Below are 19,431 nucleotides of genomic sequence, written 5' to 3' on the forward strand. Positions count from 1 at the left end.
GGTGGGGAGGGTTCACATTCTCCATTTCAGGGGAGGCTCCTGCCTCCCTTAGCAGGCTCCTGTCTTCCCAAACCAAGACAAAACTCAAACTCTCCTCCCAGGCTCTCAGGAGGTTGCAGTTTATTGCAGCCCCAAGTCACGTGGGAAGTCTCAGTTTCGGAGACTCTGTTTCTCGGAGTTCTTCAGTTCTTGGTCTCAGAGTTGTTTATATCTTAGAGATATCTATATCTTATTATATCTTATCTATAAAAAATTTATATATTTCTATATCTTATTATATCTTATCTATAAAAATTTTTCTCCTGCCCTGCCGAGGTCCGTCCAGCAGGACAGTTCCAGGCACTCTGCCTGCCCCCGGGGCGGTGTTAGCTTTTTATACTAAAAACCACGTGTGCATTATCTACAATAACTTCCCAATACCCATCACCTGTGTTAGACAGTGAGCTTCTACTCTAAACCCATCCAAAAGTGCCACCATCACAGCAGAAGATGGAGGCTGAGAAGAAGAAAGAGAAGAAGAAAAGAAAGGAAGAAGACGAAAAAGAAGAAGACAAAGAAGAAGATGAAAAGAACAAGAAGACGAAGAAGAAGAGAAGAGAAGAGAAGAGAAGAGAAGAGAAGAGAAGAGAAGAGAAGAGAAGAGAAGAGAAGAGAAGAGAAGAGAAGAGAAGAGAAGAGAAGAGAAGAGAAGAGAAGAGAAGAGAAGAGAAGAGAAGAGAAGAGGAAGAAGAAAAGAAGAAGAAAAAAGGAGAAGAAAAGGAGAAAAGGAGAAGAAAAGAAGAAAAGGAGAAGAAAAAAGAAGAAAAAGAAGAAAAAAAGAAGAAAAGGAGAAGAAAAGAAGAAAAGGAGAAGAAAAAAGAAGAAAAGAAAAAAAGAAGAAAAAGAAGAAGAAAAAAAGAAGAAAAAGAAGAAGAAAAAAAGAAGAAAAAGAAGAAGAAAAAAAAGAAGAAAAAGAAGAAGAAAAAAAGAAGAAAAAGAAGAAGAAAAAAAGAAGGAAAGGAGAAAAGAAGAAGAAGAAAAGAAGAAGAAAAGAAGAAGAAAAAAGAAGAAGAAAAAAAAGAAGAAGAAGAAAAGAAGAAGAAAAAAAGAAGAAGAAAAGGAGAAGAAGAAAAGGAGAAGAAGAAAAGGAGAAGAAGAAAAGGAGAAGAAGAAAAGGAGAAGAAGAAAAGGAGAAGAAGAGAAAAAGAGAAGAAGAAAAGGAGAAGAAAAGGAGAAGAAAAGGAGAAGAAAAGGAGAAGAAAAGAAGAAGCCCGCCCAAGTCCCTCCATCTTGTCCCCAAAACCCCTGTTCTAAAAACCCCAAAATCTGCTTTTTCACCGAGTGATCATTTTATCATTATGCCACTCAAACTTCCGTGCCTCTCAGCTCTCCACACGAAGCCGGTAATTTGCTCCAGGGGCCACAATCGAACCCGCAGGTGCTCTGGGCTGCGTGCCAGGGTCTCCGAGCGCCCTGGCAGCTCTGGCCGCCCCGAGGGATGTCCTGAGGAGAGGCAGCCGCAGCCATATCCATGGTAACTCCATGGGGCCGCGCTGCGGGATCCCGGGAAGCGCCATCGATCCGGCCGCGGGCGCGGAGCCGGGCAAGGAAGGAGCAGAGCTCCGCGGGCACGTTCCTGCTCTGCGCCCTGCACGGGGGGCAGAGGCAAGGCCAGACCCCCTGGGCCACCAGAATCGACTTTTCAATCAACCAACGTGGCCACGAGCGCTGCCTGGGCTCCGCAGCTTTCCCTGCTCTGGAGTGTCCTGGCCAGCGATGGCTGCGTCACGGCCCTGCGCTTCCAGCAGCAATTCCCTGCTCCTCATCCCTGTCCCCAGCCCTTCACAAGCTCACCCTGACCTTCACCTTCCTGCTCCCAGACCCCCCACTGCAGGTCATTCCTCTCTCCATTATCCACTGCAATCCTTCCTTCCCTGCCTCCTTTCAGCCCCTCGTACCCCTTCTCCTCGGTATGAACCCACATTTATCCCTAAAACCCCATTAGTTCCTTCCCCAGTCCCTCAATCCTTCCCCTCTTGAACTCTCTCCATTATCCACTGCAATCCCTCCTTCCCTGCCTCCTTTCAGCCCCTCATTCCCCTTCTCCTCGGCACGAACCCACATTTATCCCTAAAACCCCATTAGTTCCTTCCCCAGTCCCTCAATCCTTCCCCTCTTGAACTCTCTCCATTATCCACTGCAATCCCTCCTTCCCTGCCTCCTCCTCAGCCCCTCATTCCCCTTCTCCCTGTGCTCCTCAACACCATCCCAAATGTATCCCTAAAACCCCATTAGTTCCTTCCCCAGTCCCTCAATCCTTCCCCTCTTGAACTTCCTACCCCACCTGCTGCTGCTGATGCATTCAAAGCCCCCATTCCCAAACCCCCCTCCCGCCCCAAAGCTCCTTTCCCAAATCCCATTTTTCCACTCAGCGCTCTCCCAGCTGATTCCCAGCTCTCAGCCCCTCACTCCTTTCCAGGATCTCACCTAAAACCCAAACCCCCTCCCCAGCCAAGCCGCCGTCCCTTTCCCCACCTCAGCCCCTTCTCCCTATTATTTAGAAATAATTCCTACTCCTAAATAGGAAATTTGCTATTTCTCCAGCAGCCCCTCAGGCCCAGCTCCCCCCAGGATTTAACCCAAAACCCCCTCCCCAGCCAAGCCCCTATCCCCTTCCCCCTAATATTTAGAAACAATTGCTATGTCTACATAGGAAATTTGCTATTTCTCCAGCAGCCCCTCAGGTCTAGCTCCCCCAGGATCTCACCTAAACCCCTCCCCAGCCAAGCCCCCGTCCCATTCCCCATCTCGCCCCCTTTTCCCAGCTCCAGCAGCTCCTCAAGCCCAGCTCCCCCCAGGATCTCACCTAATCCCCCTCCCCTTCCCCACCTCAGCCCCTTTTCCCACTCCTTCCCCCGCTCCCTTCCATCATTCCCTCACTCCCAGCTTTTCCCTGCCTCTTGCCTCAGGCTCCCCCGCCTCGGAGCTTTCTCCACACCCTCAGGCGGAGCGGCTGGGCCGCCTCAGCCCCTTCGCAGCCCCACCGTGCCCTCAGCCCCGGCACTCGCAGCTGCTCGGGCCGGTTCCCCTCAGTCCGGGCCGGTTCCCCTCAGCCCGGGCCGGTTCCCTTCAGCCCGGTTCCCCTCAGCCCGGGCCGGTTCCCCTCAGCCCGCTTCCCCTCAGTCCAGTTCCCCTCAGCCCGGTTCCTCAGTCCGGGCCGGTTCCCCTCAGCCCGGTTCCCCTCAGCCGGTTCCCCTCAGTCCGGGCCGGTTCCCCTCAGCCCGGTTCCCCTCAGTCCCAGCACTCACAGCCGCTGGCCCGGCAGCCGCTGGGGCCGGTTCCGGTCACTCCAGTTCCCCTCGGGCTGGGCCGGTTCCCACCGGGCCGGCTCCCCTCAGTGCGGACCGGTTCTGCTCACCTCGGTTCCCCTGGGCCGGTTCCGGTCACACCAGTTCCCTTGGGCCGGTTCCGCTCTCTCCGGTTACCCTGGAGCTGGGCCGGTTCTGCCGGTTCCGCTCACTCCGGTTCCCCTCGGACCGGGCCGGTTCCGCTCACTCCGGTTACCCTGGGGCCGGGCCGGTTCCGCTCACTCCGGTTACCCTGGGGCCGGGCCGGTTCCGCCGGTTCCGCTCCCTCCAGTTGCCCCGCCCCCTCTCACCGGTGCCACTCGCGCCGAGTTCTCCGACCGCCGCAATTCCCGCCACGGCCTCTAACCCCGCCCACTGCCTGCCTCTCAGCCAATCAGCGAGCGCCTCTTCCTCCGCGCTCCGGCCGGAGGGAATGTTGCGCGTGCGCAATAGTTGTGCTAAGTGGGAAAACTACAACTCCCAGCAGCCTCTGCGGCCGGCGGCGGATGCACGCTGAGGACAAATCTCGCAAAATGCGCGGTGTGCGGGGGCGCCGGGCTGTGATTTCCGCGTCTGTCCGTCTGTCCGTCTGTCCGTCCTTCTGTCCCTCTGTCCCTTTGTCCGGCGACGCGAATGGACAAGGCAGGGGAATGCAGCCTCTTCCCTGCCTTGGCTCTGCAGCGTCGGTTTATTGAAACAAAAATTTAAATAATTTTATTAAAAAATGGAACTATTATAAAAATAGATATAAATATAAATATAACTATATTTATAAATACAAATATAAATATATAAGGATAAAGATAAGGATAAAGATAAGGATAAAGATAAGTAATATAAATATAAACATAAATAATAAAATACAAATATAAATTCCTATTTATAAATTAATATAATTCTGGCAGATAACCCTGCAGCCCCCCGAGGCATCAAACACCTGGAAAAAAAACCATAAAATCCTGGAATTTTGGGGTGTTTGGGGTTAGAAGAGACTTAAATTCCATCTCGTTCCAACCCCAGCATTTTCCACGATCCCAGAATTCGGGATCCCGTCCCTCATTTCCAGCCCTGGGGAATTTCCAGCTCTTTTCCTAATCCCCAGGATTTTGGGGCAGTGGAAATGTGATTATTTTTTCCACCCAGTTTCCTATTTCCCGAAATTTTATATCCAGGAAAGGAGCGGGGTCCCCACCACATCTGCAAAAACCAATAAAAAAACCAAATTTTAATTTTGATTTTCCCAGAAATCGGGGCAATTTTCTGATATTCCATCGGCGACCATTCCTGGACCCCTCCCCTCTCAGGGCTAAAATAATTTACCCAATTTGGGTAAAAACAAGAATTAATTCAGATTAAAATGCTAATTAATTTGGCTTAAATTATCATCAAATTTGGTTTAAATGATCATTAAATTGGGTTAAAATTTTCGTTCTCAAAAAGCACAAAAAATTCTGATTTTGGGGGATTTTCTTTTTTATTATTGTGGTTTTTTTCCTTGTTTTTTTGTGGATTGCTGGAAGCCTTTCCTGAAAATCCCGGCTCTTCTTCCCGGTGTGATCCCAGAGGGATCCAGGGAGGGATCCTGGGATCCTTTGGAGCTGAATCCCAGGGGATTCGTGCGCTGGGAAATCCCAACCTGGAGCTCCGGGGGATCCCAGAATCCCGGAATTCTTGGGATGGGATCCATGCAGCTTCCCTCCCATCCCATTCCCACCCCTGGCTCCTCTCTGTGAGGAATTTTGGGAATTCCCTGGGAATTCGGGACTCCAGGAAGTGTCTCCCTTCCCTTTTCCATCCCAAATCCCATAAAAATCCCTGGGGATGGATCCTGAGTGTCCTGGGTCCCAGAATCCCGGAATTTTGGGATGGGATCCCTGGAGCTTCAATCCCATCCCACATTCCAATCCCAGGGTGATCCAAACCCGTGGCACCATTCCCAATTCCCAGTTCCCAATTCTCTATTTCCCTATTCCCAATTCCCAATTCCTTTTTCCCAATTTGCCATTCCCCATTCCCTATTCCCGATTCCTAATTCCCAATTCCCTATTCCCTATTCCCAATCCCCTATTCCCTATTCCCTATTCCCTATTCCTTATTCCCCATGCACAATCCCCTATTCCCAATTCCCAACTCTCAATTCCCAGTTCCCTATTCCCTATTCCCAATTCCCAAATCCCTGTTCCTAATTCTGCATTCCCTATTCCCAATCCCCACAATTCCCTAGTCCTCATTCCCAGTTCCCAATTCCTTTTTCCAGATCCCCCTTTCCCAATTCCCTAAAGCTATTTTCCAGTTTCCCCATTCCCAGTTCCCAATTCCTTATTCCTTATTCCCAATTCCCAATTCCCTATTCCCTATTCCAAATTCCCTGTTCCCAACTCCCAATTCCCAAATCCCAATGCCCAATTCCCTATTCCTAATTACCAATTCCCAATTCCTTTTTCCCAATACGCAGTTCCCGATTCCCCATTCCCAGTTCCCAATTCCCAGTCCCCTATTTCCTATTTCCAATTCCCAGTTCCCAATTCCCCTTTTCAGTTCCCAATTCCCCATTTCCCTATTTCCAATTCCCAATTCTTAGTTCCCGATTCCCAATTCCAGTTCCCTATTCCCAATTCCCAAATCCCAATTCCCAAATCCTAATTTCCAATTTCCCCATTCCCAGTTCCCAATTCCCTATTCCCAATTCCCTGTTCCCAATTCCCAATTCCCAAATCCCAATTCCCTACTCCCTATTCCCAGTTCCCAATTCCGCATTCCTGATTCCCCATTCCCAATTCCCCATTCCCAGTTCCCCATTCCCAGTTCCCTCTATTTCCCTATTTCCAGTTGCCTATTCCCTATTCCCTATTCCCAAGTCCAATTCCCAGTTCCCAGATCCTTATTCCCAATTCCCAGTCCCCTATTCCCTATTTCCAATTCCCAGTTCCCAATTCCCTTTTCAGTTCCCAATCCCTATTTCCCTATTCCCAATTCCCAATTCCTTTTTCCAGATTCCCAATTTCCCTATTCCCAAATCCTAATTCCCAATTCCCAAATCCTAATTTCCAATTTCCCCATTCCCAGTTCCCAATTCCCTATTCCTTATTCTTTATTCCCAATTCCCAGTTCCCAACTCCCAAATCCCAAATCCCAATTCCCTACTCCCCTTTCCCTCTTCCCAATTCCCTCTTCCCTATTCCCAGTTCCCAATTCCATATTCCTGATTCCCAATTCCCAATTCCCCATTCCCAATTCCCAATTCCCCGTTCCCAGTTCTCTATTTCCCTATTCCCAGTTCCCTATTCCTGATTCCCAATTCCCAATTCCCAAATCCTATTTCCCAATTCACAGTTCTCAATTCCCCATTCCCAGTTCCCAATTCCCTATTTCCCAATTCCCAATTCCTCATCCCCAGTTCTCGATTCCCCATTCCCAGTTCCCTATTCCCCCTTCCCTATTCCCAAGTTCCCAATTCCATATTCCCCATTCCCAGTTCCCAGTTCCCAGTTCCCTATTCCTTATTCCCAATTCCTTTTTCCCAGTTTGCAGTTCCAAATTCCCAAATGCCAAGTCCCCTATTCCCTATTCCCAATTCCCAGTTCCCAGTTCCCATTTCCCCATTCCCAATTCCCAGTTCCCTATTTCCCCATTCCCAGCTCCCAATTCCCCATTCCCACTTCCCAGTTCCCAATTCCCAATTCCTGGAGCCAGAGTGGGCAGATCCCAATTCCACCTCGTGCCGGGCATTTCCATCCCCCCTGGAATTCCCAGGTTGGAATTTTGTGCTCCCCCAGCCAATCCCAAATCCCTGATTCCCACCCTGACGCTCAGGAGCGGGGTGGGCGCGGGATCTGTGGGGTCCGAGGTGGGAAAATTCCCTTTGGGAAGAGTTTGGGATTGATCCCGGCCGCTCCAGATCCGGGACATGGCGGGAAGCAGCTCCGCTGGGTTCGGGATGCGGGGAGGAGGCGGGATGCAGGGTTTGGGATTTGGGATGTGGGGTTTGGGATTTGGGATGTGGGGTTTGGGATGAGGGATGTGGGGTTTGGGATGTGGGGTTTGGGATGTGGGGTTTGGGATTTGGAATGGATGGTTTGGGATTTGGGATGTGGGGTTTGGGATTTGGGGTGTGGGGTTTGGGGTGTGGGGTTTGGGATGTGGGGTTTGGGATTTGGATGCGGGTTTGGGATTTGGGATGTGGGGTTTGGGATTTGGGATGTGGGGTTTGGGATTTGGGATGTGGGGTTTGGGATTTGGGATGTGGGGTTTGGGATTTGGGATTTGGGATGGGGTTTGGGATTTGGGTTGTGGGGTTTGGGATTTGGGGTGTGGGATTTGGGGTGTGGGGTTTGGGATGTGGGGTTTGGGATGGTGGGGTTTGGGATGAGGGATGTGGGGTTTGGGATTTGGGATGTGGGGTTTGGGATGAGGGATGTGGGGTTTGGGATGAGGGATGTGGGGTTTGGGATTTGGGGTGTGGGGTTTGGGGTGTGGGGTTTGGGGTGTGGGGTTTGGGATGTGGGGTTTGGGATTTGGGATGCAGGGTTTGGGATGAGGGATGTGGGGAGGATGAGGAATGAGGGATGTGGGATGTGGGGTTTGGGATGTGGGGTTTGGGATGAGGGATGGGGGATTTGGGATGAGGGATGCAGGAAGGATGCAGGATGTGGGATGAGGGATGTGGGGTTTGAGATGCAGGATGTGGGGTTTGGGATGAGGGATGTGGGGAGGTTGCAGGATTTGGGATATGGGATGCAAGGAGGATGTGGGATGTGGGGTTTGGGATGAGGGATGTGGGGAAGATGCAGGATTTGGGGTTTGGGATGTAGAATGTGGGATTTGGGATGCGGGGAGGATGCGGGTTTTGGGATTTGGGATGAGGGACACGGGGAGGATGCGGGATGTGGGGTTTGCAATGAGGGATGCAGGATGTGGAATGAGGGATGCGAGATGGGGGATTTGGGATGAGGGACGTGGGGTTTGGGATGAGGGATGGGGGATTTGTGATGAGGGATGCGGGAAGGATGCAGGATTTGGGATGAGGGATGTGGGGTTTGGGATGAGGGATGGCAGGATTTGCGGGATGTAGAAGGAGGGAGGTGGGGTTTGGGATGAAGGATGTGGGATTTGGGGTTTGGGATGAGGGATGTGGGATTTGGGACATGGGATGCAAGGAGGATGCGGGATGTGGGATAAGGGATGCGGGACGAGGAGAAGATGCCGGATGCGGGATGGGGAATGCGGGACGTGAGGAGGATGTGGGGTACGAGTATGGGAAAGGTGCGGGATGCAGGGAAGGTGTGGGATGTGGGATGCGGAGTGCGGGATGCGGGATGAGGGATATGGGGTGCGGGATGCGGGATTTTGGATTTGGGATGCGGGGAAGATGCGGGATGGGGAGAAGGATGTGGGGTGTGGGAAGAGTGCGGGATACGGAGAGGATGCGGGGTGCAGGATGAGGGATGTGGGGTGGATGAGGGGTGGATGGGGGTGCGGGGTGCGGGATGTGGCGTGGATGGGGGGGATGGGGTGCGGGGTGCGGGATGTGGGGAGGGTGCGGGACAGGGGTGCGGGGAGGATGCGGGATGTGGGATATGGGATATGGGATAAGGGATATGGGATGCGGGATATGGGATGCGGGATATGGGATAAGGGATGCGGGATGTGGGATATGGGATGTGGGATATGGGATAAGGGATGAGGGATGAGGGATGAGGGATGGGATGTGGGATGAGGGATGAGGGATGAGGGATACGGATGCGGGGAAGATGCGGGATTCAGGATGAGGGATGAGGAGTGCGGGACGTGTGGAGGCTGCGGGGTGCGGGGAAGATGCAGCGTGAGGGGAACGTGCGGGATGTGAGACGCAGGAAAACGCGGGATGTGGGGAAGATGCAGGATGCGGGATTCGGGATTCGGGATGTGGGGAAGATGCAGGATGCGGGATTCGGGATTCGGGATGTGGGGAACCTGCGGGGCTGGGCGCACCCCGTCCGGTCCCCGCTCCCGCCCGCCGGCAGCGCCGGGGGTGGGCTCAGCCCGGTCTGTCTGTCTGGATGTCTGGCTGTCCGTCGGTCCTGCCGGTGGGGCCCCTGCGGGGCTGGGCTCAGCCCGGTCTGTCTGTCTGTCGGTCTGTCTGTCCGTCGGCCCTGCCGGCCGGTGGGCTCAGCCCGGTCTGTCTGTCTGTCCGTCGGTCTGTCTGTCCGTCGGTCCCTCCCGGCAGGGCCGGGGGTGGGCTCAGCCCGGTCTGTCTGTCTGTCCGTCGGTCTGTCTGTCCGTCGGTCCCTCCCGGCAGCCCCCGGGGGTGGGCTCAGCCCGGTCTCTCTGTCGGTCTGTCTGTCCGTCGGTCCCTCCCGGCAGCCCCGCCGGGGGTGGGCTCAGCCCGGTCTGTCTGTCGGTCTGTCTGTCCGTCGGTCCCTCCCGGCAGCCCCGCCGGGGGTGGGCTCAGCCGCGCACGTGGCCGGGGCGGGGGTGCGATCCCGGCCATAAAACCGGAGCGGCTCCGCCGGAGCGGGGCCAGTCCGGGAGCCGCGCAGCCGCCGCCAGCTCCGCTCAGCGCAGGTAGGAATTCCTCCTCTCCCCGCCTCGCTTTTCCCAATCATTCCATATTTTTTTAAATTAATTTCCCAGCTTTTCCTGCCTTTTTCCCCCCCTTTCATCCACGGCCGCTCCCCACCGAGCGTCCCCCCGAGCCTCGCCCCGGAGGGAGCCGGTGCCGCTCTCCCGGCGGAGGAAAAGTTTCGCTCTCCAGCCCCAAAATTCAGCGAGCGGAGCCGCGGCGATGCAACAAGAGGCGGCGTGGCCTGCCCGGAGCCGGGGGCGCTGCCCCGGGACCACCGGGGAATTTTCATTTTTTGGGATTTTTTCAGCGGGAGCAGCCACGCCGGGATTTTGCCCATCCCGCATTCCCGCTCCTTCCCCTTCCAGTCGCGACTTCCTCGGGATATTCCCGGCTGAGCCACCCCAAAAACCACACACACAAAAAAAGGACGAGCGTGGGTTTTTTTTTTCTTTAATTGTCCTTTTTTATTATTATTTTGTCGGTGCTTTGTTCGGTTTGGAGCCCCCCAAAAAAGCAGGAAAGGAGCGGATGAGGAGACGAGGATTGGGGGGAAAAAATAAATTGTTATTCCCGATTTTTTTCCACCTCCCAGCAGCGTTTTCCCGGCTCCCATCTGCCTTTCCAGTCACACCGCGGCGCCTCATTTTGGCCAATTATGGCCAATTACCTGATTGAGGGGCACGGCGAGAAGGCAGCGCTGATTTTTCCGCCGAGGATCTGGAACCGCCACCCCCTCCTCTCTCCATCATTCCCAAATCCCTCCGATTTTCCCTCAAATCCCCCACAAAAAAATCCGCCGGGATTTGGGGGAGCCGGGCAGGTGCTAGCGGTGCTGGCGGGGGGGACACTTTTGGATAATAATTTGATTAATTTTTTTTTTTAATTGGGAAAAGATTTTCCTCCTTCTCGGCCGCCTCTGGATCATCCTCTGGATCAGGCCTTGGCTGGGAAAAAAAAGAGGAAAAAAAAATGGGATTTTTGGGTTTTTTTTGCTGCGGGATGATCCCGAAGCGGAGCTGCTTTTTGGGGTGTCGGGGGCCGGGATAATCCCACGGGAAGAGGGGCTGGGAACGGCCTCAAATGGAGCGGATCAAATCCCATCTGAGGCAGCACCTGCTGCCCCTTCCAGCGCCTCTCCCGCCGCTCCCACAATGGATTTTCCCACCTCATCCCATCCAAACCCGCCCCGAGCTGGATTTCCATCCGAAAAAACGACCAAAAAAAAAAAAAAACAACCAACCAACCAACCCGAACGCATTTATTTTTATTTTTTAATTTATTATTCTCCAGCGAAATGAATGAGGGTAATTCCAACCGCGTGGGGAAAAAAAAAATAATAATAAAAAAAAAAAACCCAACTGGGATTTTCAGCCTCGGGGTGGATGGGGTTGGGTTTTTGGGGAGGAAAAGGAAGATTTTGGGTCCGGGAGGAGGCGCGGGGGTGGCTGTGACGGCAGCGGGACCGGCCCGAGAATCCTGCGGGAAAGAGGGGCCGGGCTGGGCTGTGCCAGAGGGAAAAATAATTATTTGTAATGGGGAAAAATGGGGGGAAAATGTTGGGGGGAAAAGGGGAAAGAATGAGGGAAAAAATGTCAGGAAATGGGGAAGAATGAGGCGGGGGGGAAGGTGGGAAAATGGGAAAGAATGAGAGAAAAAATGTGAGGGAAATGGGGAAAAATGAGAGAAAAAATGTGAGGGAAATGGGAAAGAATAGAGAGAGAAATGGGGAGAAAGGGGAAAGAATGGGGGGGGAAGGTGGGAAAATGGGAAAGAATGAGAGAAAAAAGGTGGGGAAAGGGAAAAAAATGAGAGAAAAAATGTGAGGGGAAAAGGGGAAAGAATGAGAGAAAAAGGGGGAGAGAATGAGAGAGAAATGGGGAGAAAAAGGGAAAGAATGAGAGAAAAAATGTGGGGGAAAGAATGAGAGAAAAAGGTGGGGAAAAGGGGAAAGAATGAGAGAGAAATGGGGAGAAAAGGGAAAAAATGAGAGAAAAATTGGGAGAAAAATGGAAAGAATGAGAGAAAAAATGTGGGGGAAAGGGAAAGAATGAGAGAGAAATGGGGGGGAAGGGGAAAGAATGAGAGAAAAAGGTGGGAAAAAGGGGAAAGAATGAGAGGGAAAATGGGAAAGAATGAGAGAGAAATGGGGAGGAAAAGGGAAAGAATGAGAGAAAAACCAGGGGGGAAAGGGAAAGAATGAGAGAAAAAACGCAGAGAAATGGGAAAAATAGGGAAAACAAATATTGGGGAAATAGGAAAAAAACGCGTCCTTTTTTTTTTTTTAAGGATTTATGGCTGGGAAACTCAAGAGGGGCTTGGAGACGTCACCACCACCCCCCCCCCCAAAAAAAAATCCTAAAAAACCCTAAAAGCGTCCAGGTTGAATTTTGGGGCGGGGGCTGCACAAAGCGGGATCCGCTCCCGCTTTTCCCCCCCTGCCCCATCCCGATCCCGTTTTCCCGCGGATCTCCCGCGCTCGGAGCCTCTTGGGGACACGGGGACAGGGACAGGGGGTGGCAGCGTCGCGGTGGTTTTGGGGTTTCTGGCGTCTCCCGGGAGCTGTGACTCAGCCCGGATTGAAGCTCCGTTCCGGCTCCGCGAGTGTCACCGGCGCTGGCGGTCACCGCCCGCCCGCGGCGACAAAAGGTGACAGCGGTGACCGTCATGGCCGGCAGGGACCCTGCGGGGCGGGGGCGGCCTTGGCAAGGGGGGGTTTGGGATCTCCTGAAGCCGGTGTCACCTCTGTCACCTCTGTCGCCTCTGTCTGATCCCTGAGTTGGCCCCGAAACCCGGTGCCACATCCCCATCCTGTCCGTGTCTCTGTCCCTCTCTGTCACCGCTCTCTGGTCCCCTCAGTGTCCCCTAAACCCGGTGCCACATCCCCATCCTGTCCGTGTCTCTGTCCCTCTCTGGCACCGCTCTCTGGTCCCCTCAGTGTCCCCTAAACCCGGTGCCACATCGCCACCTGTCTGGTCCCCTCATTGTCCCCTTCCCTGGTGCCACATGCCCATCCTTGTCCCCTCTGTCACATGGTCTCCTAAACCCGGTGCCACATCCTCCTCTGTTGTCCCTCTGTGTCACCTCTGTGTGGTCCCTGAATTGTCCCTCCCCTGGTGCCACATCCCCACCTCTGTCACCTCTGTCTGATCCCATCATTGTCCCCTAAGCCTGGTGCCACTGTCACTCTGTCTGGACGGTGAATTGTCCCCAAAACCCAGTGCCACATCCCCATCCTGTCACCTCCCTCCGGTCCCCTCATTGTCCCCTATACCCAGTGCCACATCCCCATCTCTTGTCACCTCTGTGTGGCCCCTGAATTGTCCCCTAAACCTGGTGCCACATCCCCATCCTGTCCCCTCTCTCTGGTCCCCCCATGGTCTCCTAAACCCGGTGCCACATCTCCCTCTGTTGTCCCTCTCTGTCACCTCTGTGGTCCTTTAATTGTCCCCTCCCCTGGTGCCATATCCCCATTCTGTCACCTCTCTCTGGTCCCCTCATTGTCCCTTCCGTGGTGCCACATCGCCATCCTTGTCCCCTCTGTCACCTGTCCCTGTCCCCTCAGTGTCTCCCAAACCCGGTGCCACATCGCCACCTGTCTGGTCCCCTCATTGTCCCCTACACCCAGTGCCACATCCTCATCTCTGTCACCTCTTTCTGGTCCCCTCAGTGTCCCCTAAACCCGGTGTCACATCCCCATCCTGTCCCTCCTTGTCACCTCTTTGTGGTCCCTTCTGTCACCTCCCTCTGGTGCCCAGTTTGTCCCCTTCCCTAGTGCCACCTGCCCATCTCTGTCCCTCTCCGTCACCTCTCTGGTCCTTTCATTGTCCCATCCCCTGATGCCACCTCCCCATCCTGTCCCATCTCTCTGGACACTGAATTGTCCCCTAAACCCGGTGCCATCATCCCCATCATTTCTGTCCCCACTGTCACCTCTGCCTGGTACCGTCATTGTCCCCTCCCCTGGTGCCACATCCCCACCTCTGTCACCTCTGCCTGCTCCCCTCATTGTCCCCTAAACCCAGTGCCACATCCCCATCCTTTCTGTCCCCTCTGTCACCTCTCTCTGGTCCCCTCATTGTCCCCTCCCCCGGTGCCACATCCCCACCTGTCACATTTCTGGTCCCTGGATTGTCCCCTAAACCCGGTGCCACATCTTCCTCTGTTTTCCCTCTCTGTCACCTCTGTGTGGTCCCTGGATTGTCCCCTAAACCTGGTGCCATGTCCCCTCTTTCTGTCCCCTCTCTCTGGTCCTTTCATGGTCCCCTTAGCCTGGTGCCACATCCCCATCCTGTCCCCTCTCTCTGGTCCCTTCATTGTCCCTAACCCTGGTGCCACATCTCCCTCTGTTGTCCCTCTCTGTCACCTCTGTGTGGTCCCTGAATTGTCCCTAAACCCGGTGCCACATCCCCATTTCTGTCCCTCTCTGTCATCTCGCTCTTGTCCCCAAATTGTCCCCTAAACCTGGTGCCACGTCCCCATCTCTGTCACCTCTCTGTTCCTGTCTGCCGCTCTCTGTCACCTCTCTCTGGTCCCTGGATTATCCCCTTCCCCGGTGCCACGTCTCCCTCTGTCGTCCCTCTCTGTCACTTCTGTCTGATCCTGAATTGTCCCTAAATCCGGTGCCACATCTCCATCCTGTCATCTCTCTGTCACCTCTGCCTGGTCCTCTCATTGTCCCCTAAACCCAGTGTCACATCCCCATCTCTGTCACATCTGTCACCTCTGCCTGGTCCTCTCATTGTCCCCTAAACCCAGTGTCACATCCCCATCTCTGTCACATCTGTCCCTTCTCTCTGGTCCCCTCATTGTCCCCTTCCCTGGTGCCACATCTCCCTCTGTTGTCCCTCTCTGTCACCTCTGTGTGGTCCCTGAATTGTCCCTAAACCCGGTGCCACATCCCCATCCTGTCCCCTCTGTCACCTCTCTCTGGTCCCTTTATTGTCCCCTGTGCCCAGTGCCACATCCCCACCTCTGCCACCTCTGCCTGGTCCCTGAATTGTCCCCTACACCCGGTGCCACATCCCATCCTGTCACCTCTGTCACTTCTGTCCCTGAATTGTCCGCTAAACCTGGTGCCATGTCCCCATCTCTGTCACCTCTCTGTCCCTGTCTGCCACTCTCTGTCACCTCACTCTGGTCCCCTCATTTTCCCCTAGACCCAGTGCCACATCTCCCGCTGTTGTCCCTCTCTGTCACCTCTCTCTGGTCCCCTCATTGTCCCCTTCCCTGGTGCCACATCTCCCTCTGTTGTCCCTCTCTGTCACCTCTGTCTGGTCCCATCATTGTCCCCTAAACCTAATGCCACATCCCCATCTCTGTCACCTCTCTGTCCCGTCTCTGGTCCCTGAATTGTCCCCTTCCCTGGTGCCACATCCCCCTCTGTTGTCCCTCTCTGTCACCTCTGTGTGGTCCCTGAATTGTCCCTAAACCTGGTGTCACATCTCCCTCTGTTGTCCCTGTCTGTCTCTTCCTGTCACCTCTCTCTGGTCCCCTGATTGTCCCCTAAACCCGGTGCCACATCCCCATCCTGTCACCTCTGTGTTGTCCCTGAATTGTCCCCTAAACCCGGTGCCACATCCCCATCCTGTCCTTCTCCATCACCTCTGCCTGGACCGTGAATTGTCCCATAAACTCGGTGTCACATCCCCATACCTTGTCACCTCTCTGGTCCTTGTCACCTTGTCACCTCTCTGGTCCCCTCATTGTCCCCTTCCCTGGTGCCACACCCTCACCTCTGCCACCTCTCTGTCACATCTCTCTGGTCCCTGAATTGTCCCCTACACCCGGTGCCACATCCCGATTTCTGTCACCTCTGTCCTGTCCCCTCATTGTCCCCTAAACCTGTTGGCCAGGCCAGCTGGGACACGGAATTCTGTGGGAATTCTGTGGGATTTCTGTGGGAATTCTGTGGGATTTCTGTGGGAATTCTCCGGGCCTCGCACTCCCATTCCAGCAATCCGTGCTGGACCCCCCAGGACAGGGACAGGGACAGTGCCAGGGACACTGACAGTGACAGTGTCAGGGACAGTGACAGTGCCAGTGCCAGGGACAGTGTCAGGGACAGTGACAGTGTCAGGGACAGTGACGGTGATAGGGACAGGGACAGTGACAATGTCAGGGACAGTGTCAGGGACAGTGACAGTGACAGGGACAGTGACAATGTCAGGGACAGTGCCAGTGCCAGGGACAGTGACAGTGTCAGGGACAGTGACAATGTCAGGGACAGGGACAGTGACAATGTCAGGGACAGTGCCAGTGCCAGGGACAGTGACAGTGTCAGGGACAGGGACGGTGACAATGTCAGGGACAGTGACAGTGATAGTGACAGTGACAGGGACAGTGACAGTGTCAGGGACAGGGACAGTGACAATGTCAGGGACAGGGTGACAATGTCAGGGACAGTGTCAGGGACAGGGACAGGGCTGGCACGTCCCCAGGGCCACCTCGGAGCAGGGACTGGGAGTTGTCCCCGTGTGGGAACAGCTGGGAATGCGCTGCCGGTCCCGGCTCGAATAAGCCCGGAGCCGGCCCGGGACAGCCGGGAACGGGACCGGGACAGGGACCGGGACAGCCGGGAAAGGGACCGGGACAGCCGGGAAAGGGACCGGGACAGCCCGGGAAAGGGACCGGGACAGCCGGGAAAGGGACCGGGACAGCCGGGAAAGGGACCGGGACAGGGACAGCCGGGAAAGGACAGGGACCGGGACAGCCGGGAAAGGGACCGGGACAGCCAGGACAGGGACCGGGACAGCCCGGGAAAGGGACCGGGACAGCCGGGAACGGGACGGGACAGGGACCGGGACAGCCCGGGAAAGGGACCGGGACAGCCGGGACAGGGACCGGGAATGGGGCCGGGCCAGGCGGAAAAGGGACCAGGAATGGGGCCGGGACAGGCCGGAGCCATACCGGGAACGGGACCAGGACCGGGACAGGCGGGAAAGGGAGCGGGAATGGGGCCGGGACAGGTCGGAGCCATCGGGAACGGGACCGGGACCGGGACAGCCGGGAAAGGGACCGGGACAGCCCGGAGCCATCCCGGGAACGGGACCAGGAACGGGACCGGGCCCGGCGGGAAAGGGACCGGGAAAGGGACCGGGACAGGCCGGAGCCATCCCGGGAACGGGACCGGGAACGGGACCGGGCCAGGCCGGAGCCGGCCCGGGATCGGCTCCTCTCTCCGCTGGGGCGTTTGGGGTTTGGGGGGTTTGTGGGGTTTCGCAGGGTTTGTGGGGTTTTGCAGGGGTTTTGTGGGGTTTTTGTGGGGATTTAGTGGGATTTAGTGGGGGTTTTGGGATTTTGTGGGGTTTTGTGGGGATTTTGTGGGGGGTTTTTTGTGGGATTTAGTGGAGTTTTTGTGGGGTTTGGGGTTTTAGTGGGGGTTTTTTGTGGGGTTTTTCTGTGGGTTTTGTGGGGTTTGATGGGATTTTTTGGGATTTTTGTGGGGATTTAGTGGGATTTTTGTGGGGATTTAGTGGGATTTTTGTGGGGATTTAGTGGGGTTTTGCAGGGGTTTTTTTTGTGGGATTTAGCGGGATTTCTGTGGGGATTTAGTGGGGTTTTGGGGATTTAGCGGGGTTTTGGGGATTTTTGTGGGGATTTAGTGGGGTTTTGGGGATTTAGGGGGGTTTTGCAGGGGGTTTTGGTTTTTTTTTTGTGGGATTTAGTGGGGTTTAGTGGGGTTTTTCTGTGGGTTTTGGTGGGTTTTGGGGATTTTTTGGGGATTTCCTGTGGGATTTAGTGGGATTTTTGTGGGGATTTAGTGGGATTTTTGTGGGGATTTAGTGGGGTTTTTGGGATTTAGTGGGGTTGTGCAGGGGTTTTATGGGGTTTTTTGTGGGATTTAGTGGGGTTTTTGTGGGGTTTGAGCCGGGCCAGCCCGGGCTTGTGGGGTTTTGCAGGGTTTTGGGATTTCACAGGGTTTTGTGGGGTTTTGCAGGGATTTAATGGGATTTAGTGGGATTTTTGGGATTTAGTGGGATTTTTTGTGGGGTTTTGCAGGGCTCTTTTTGGATTCTGTGGGGATTTGTGGGATTTTGCAGGGGTTTTGTGGTTTTTTTTTTGTGGGTTTTTTTTGGGTTTTTGTGGGGGTTTTGTGGGTTTTGGGGGGAATTTTGTGGGATTTTTGGAGTTTTTTTGGGATTTTGCAAGTGTTTTGGGGGGGAGGTCGTGGGATTTTTTTGGGATTTTGTGAGTTTTTTTGAGTGTTTTGGGATTTTTTTTTTTATTTTGTGAGTTTTTTAGATTTTTTTTAAATTTTTATGGAATTTTGCGGGATTTTTTAGGTTTTGCCAGGATTTCTTGGGATTTTGAGGGGTTTTTTTGAGATTTTGTGGGATTTTTTTGAATTTTCCTGTTTTTTTTGGTTCTGTGGGGTTTCCCGGGATTTTTATTGGGTTTCCGCTGGATTTTTTGTGATTTTGTGGGATTTTTGTGGGGTTTCTTTTTTGGGAATTTGTGGGATTTTTGTGGATTTTTTTTATATTTTGTGGGATTTTTTTTTATTTGGGGGGATTTTTTTTGGATTTTGTGGGGGTTTTTTTGGGATTTTGTGGGATTATTTAGGATTTTTTTTTTAAATTTTGTGGGATTTTTTTTGGATTCTGCGGGATGTTTTTTTTATTCTGCGAGATTTTTTGGGGTTCTGCAGGAATTTTTTGGGATTCTGCAGGAATTTTTTGGGATTTTGTGGAGTTTTGCAGGATTTTTGTGATATTTCATGAGATTTTTTGGGGGGGAGTGGGATTTCATGGGATTTCTTGCATTTTTGCAGAGTTTTGTGGGATTTGGGGGGATTTTTTTTTGTATTCCAAAGGATTTTTTGGGGCTTCCTTGGTTCTTTGGGATATTTTGGTGTCCTGATGTCCCCATGTGTCCCCTCAGGCGCTGCTGTCGCCATGCGGGCCGTGCTCTGGGGTTTTTGGGATTTCTTGGGTCTCTTTTGGGTTTTTAGTGGTTCTGATGTCCCCATGTCCCTGCAGTGGCGGTGTCACCAGGTGTATTTGGATTTTGGGTTCTATTCCCCAGTGTACCATGCGGCCTGCTCTGGGGAATTTTGGGATTTCTTGGGTCTCTTTTGGGTTTTAGCGGTTCTGATGTCCCCATGTCCCTGCAGTGGCGGTGTCACCATGCGGGCCGTGCTCTGGGGTTTTCTGGGATCTCTTTGGGATTTTTGGGTGTCCTGATGTCCCCGTGTGTCCGTCAGGCCGGCAGTGTCACCATGTGGGCCGTGCTCTGGGGTTTTTTGGGATTTCTTGGGTCTCTTTGGGATGTTTTGGTGTCCTGATGTCCCCGTGTGTCCCCTCAGGCGCTGCTGTCACCATGCGGGCCATGCTCTGAGATTTTTTAAATTTCACAGGATTTTTTGGGATTTCTTGTGTCTCTCTGTGATGTTTTGGTGTCCTGATGTCCCCGTGTCCCTGCAGTGGCGGTGTCACCATGCGGGCCGTGCTCTGGGATTTTCTGTGATTTTCTGGGATCTCTTTGGGATATTTCTGTGTCCTGATGTCCCCGTGTGTCCCCTCAGGCGCTGCTGTCACCATACGGGCCGTGCTCTGGGGTTTT

This window comes from Camarhynchus parvulus, chromosome 3 (assembly GCF_901933205.1).
Source record: "Camarhynchus parvulus chromosome 3, STF_HiC, whole genome shotgun sequence".
NCBI lineage: Eukaryota > Metazoa > Chordata > Aves > Passeriformes > Thraupidae > Camarhynchus > Camarhynchus parvulus.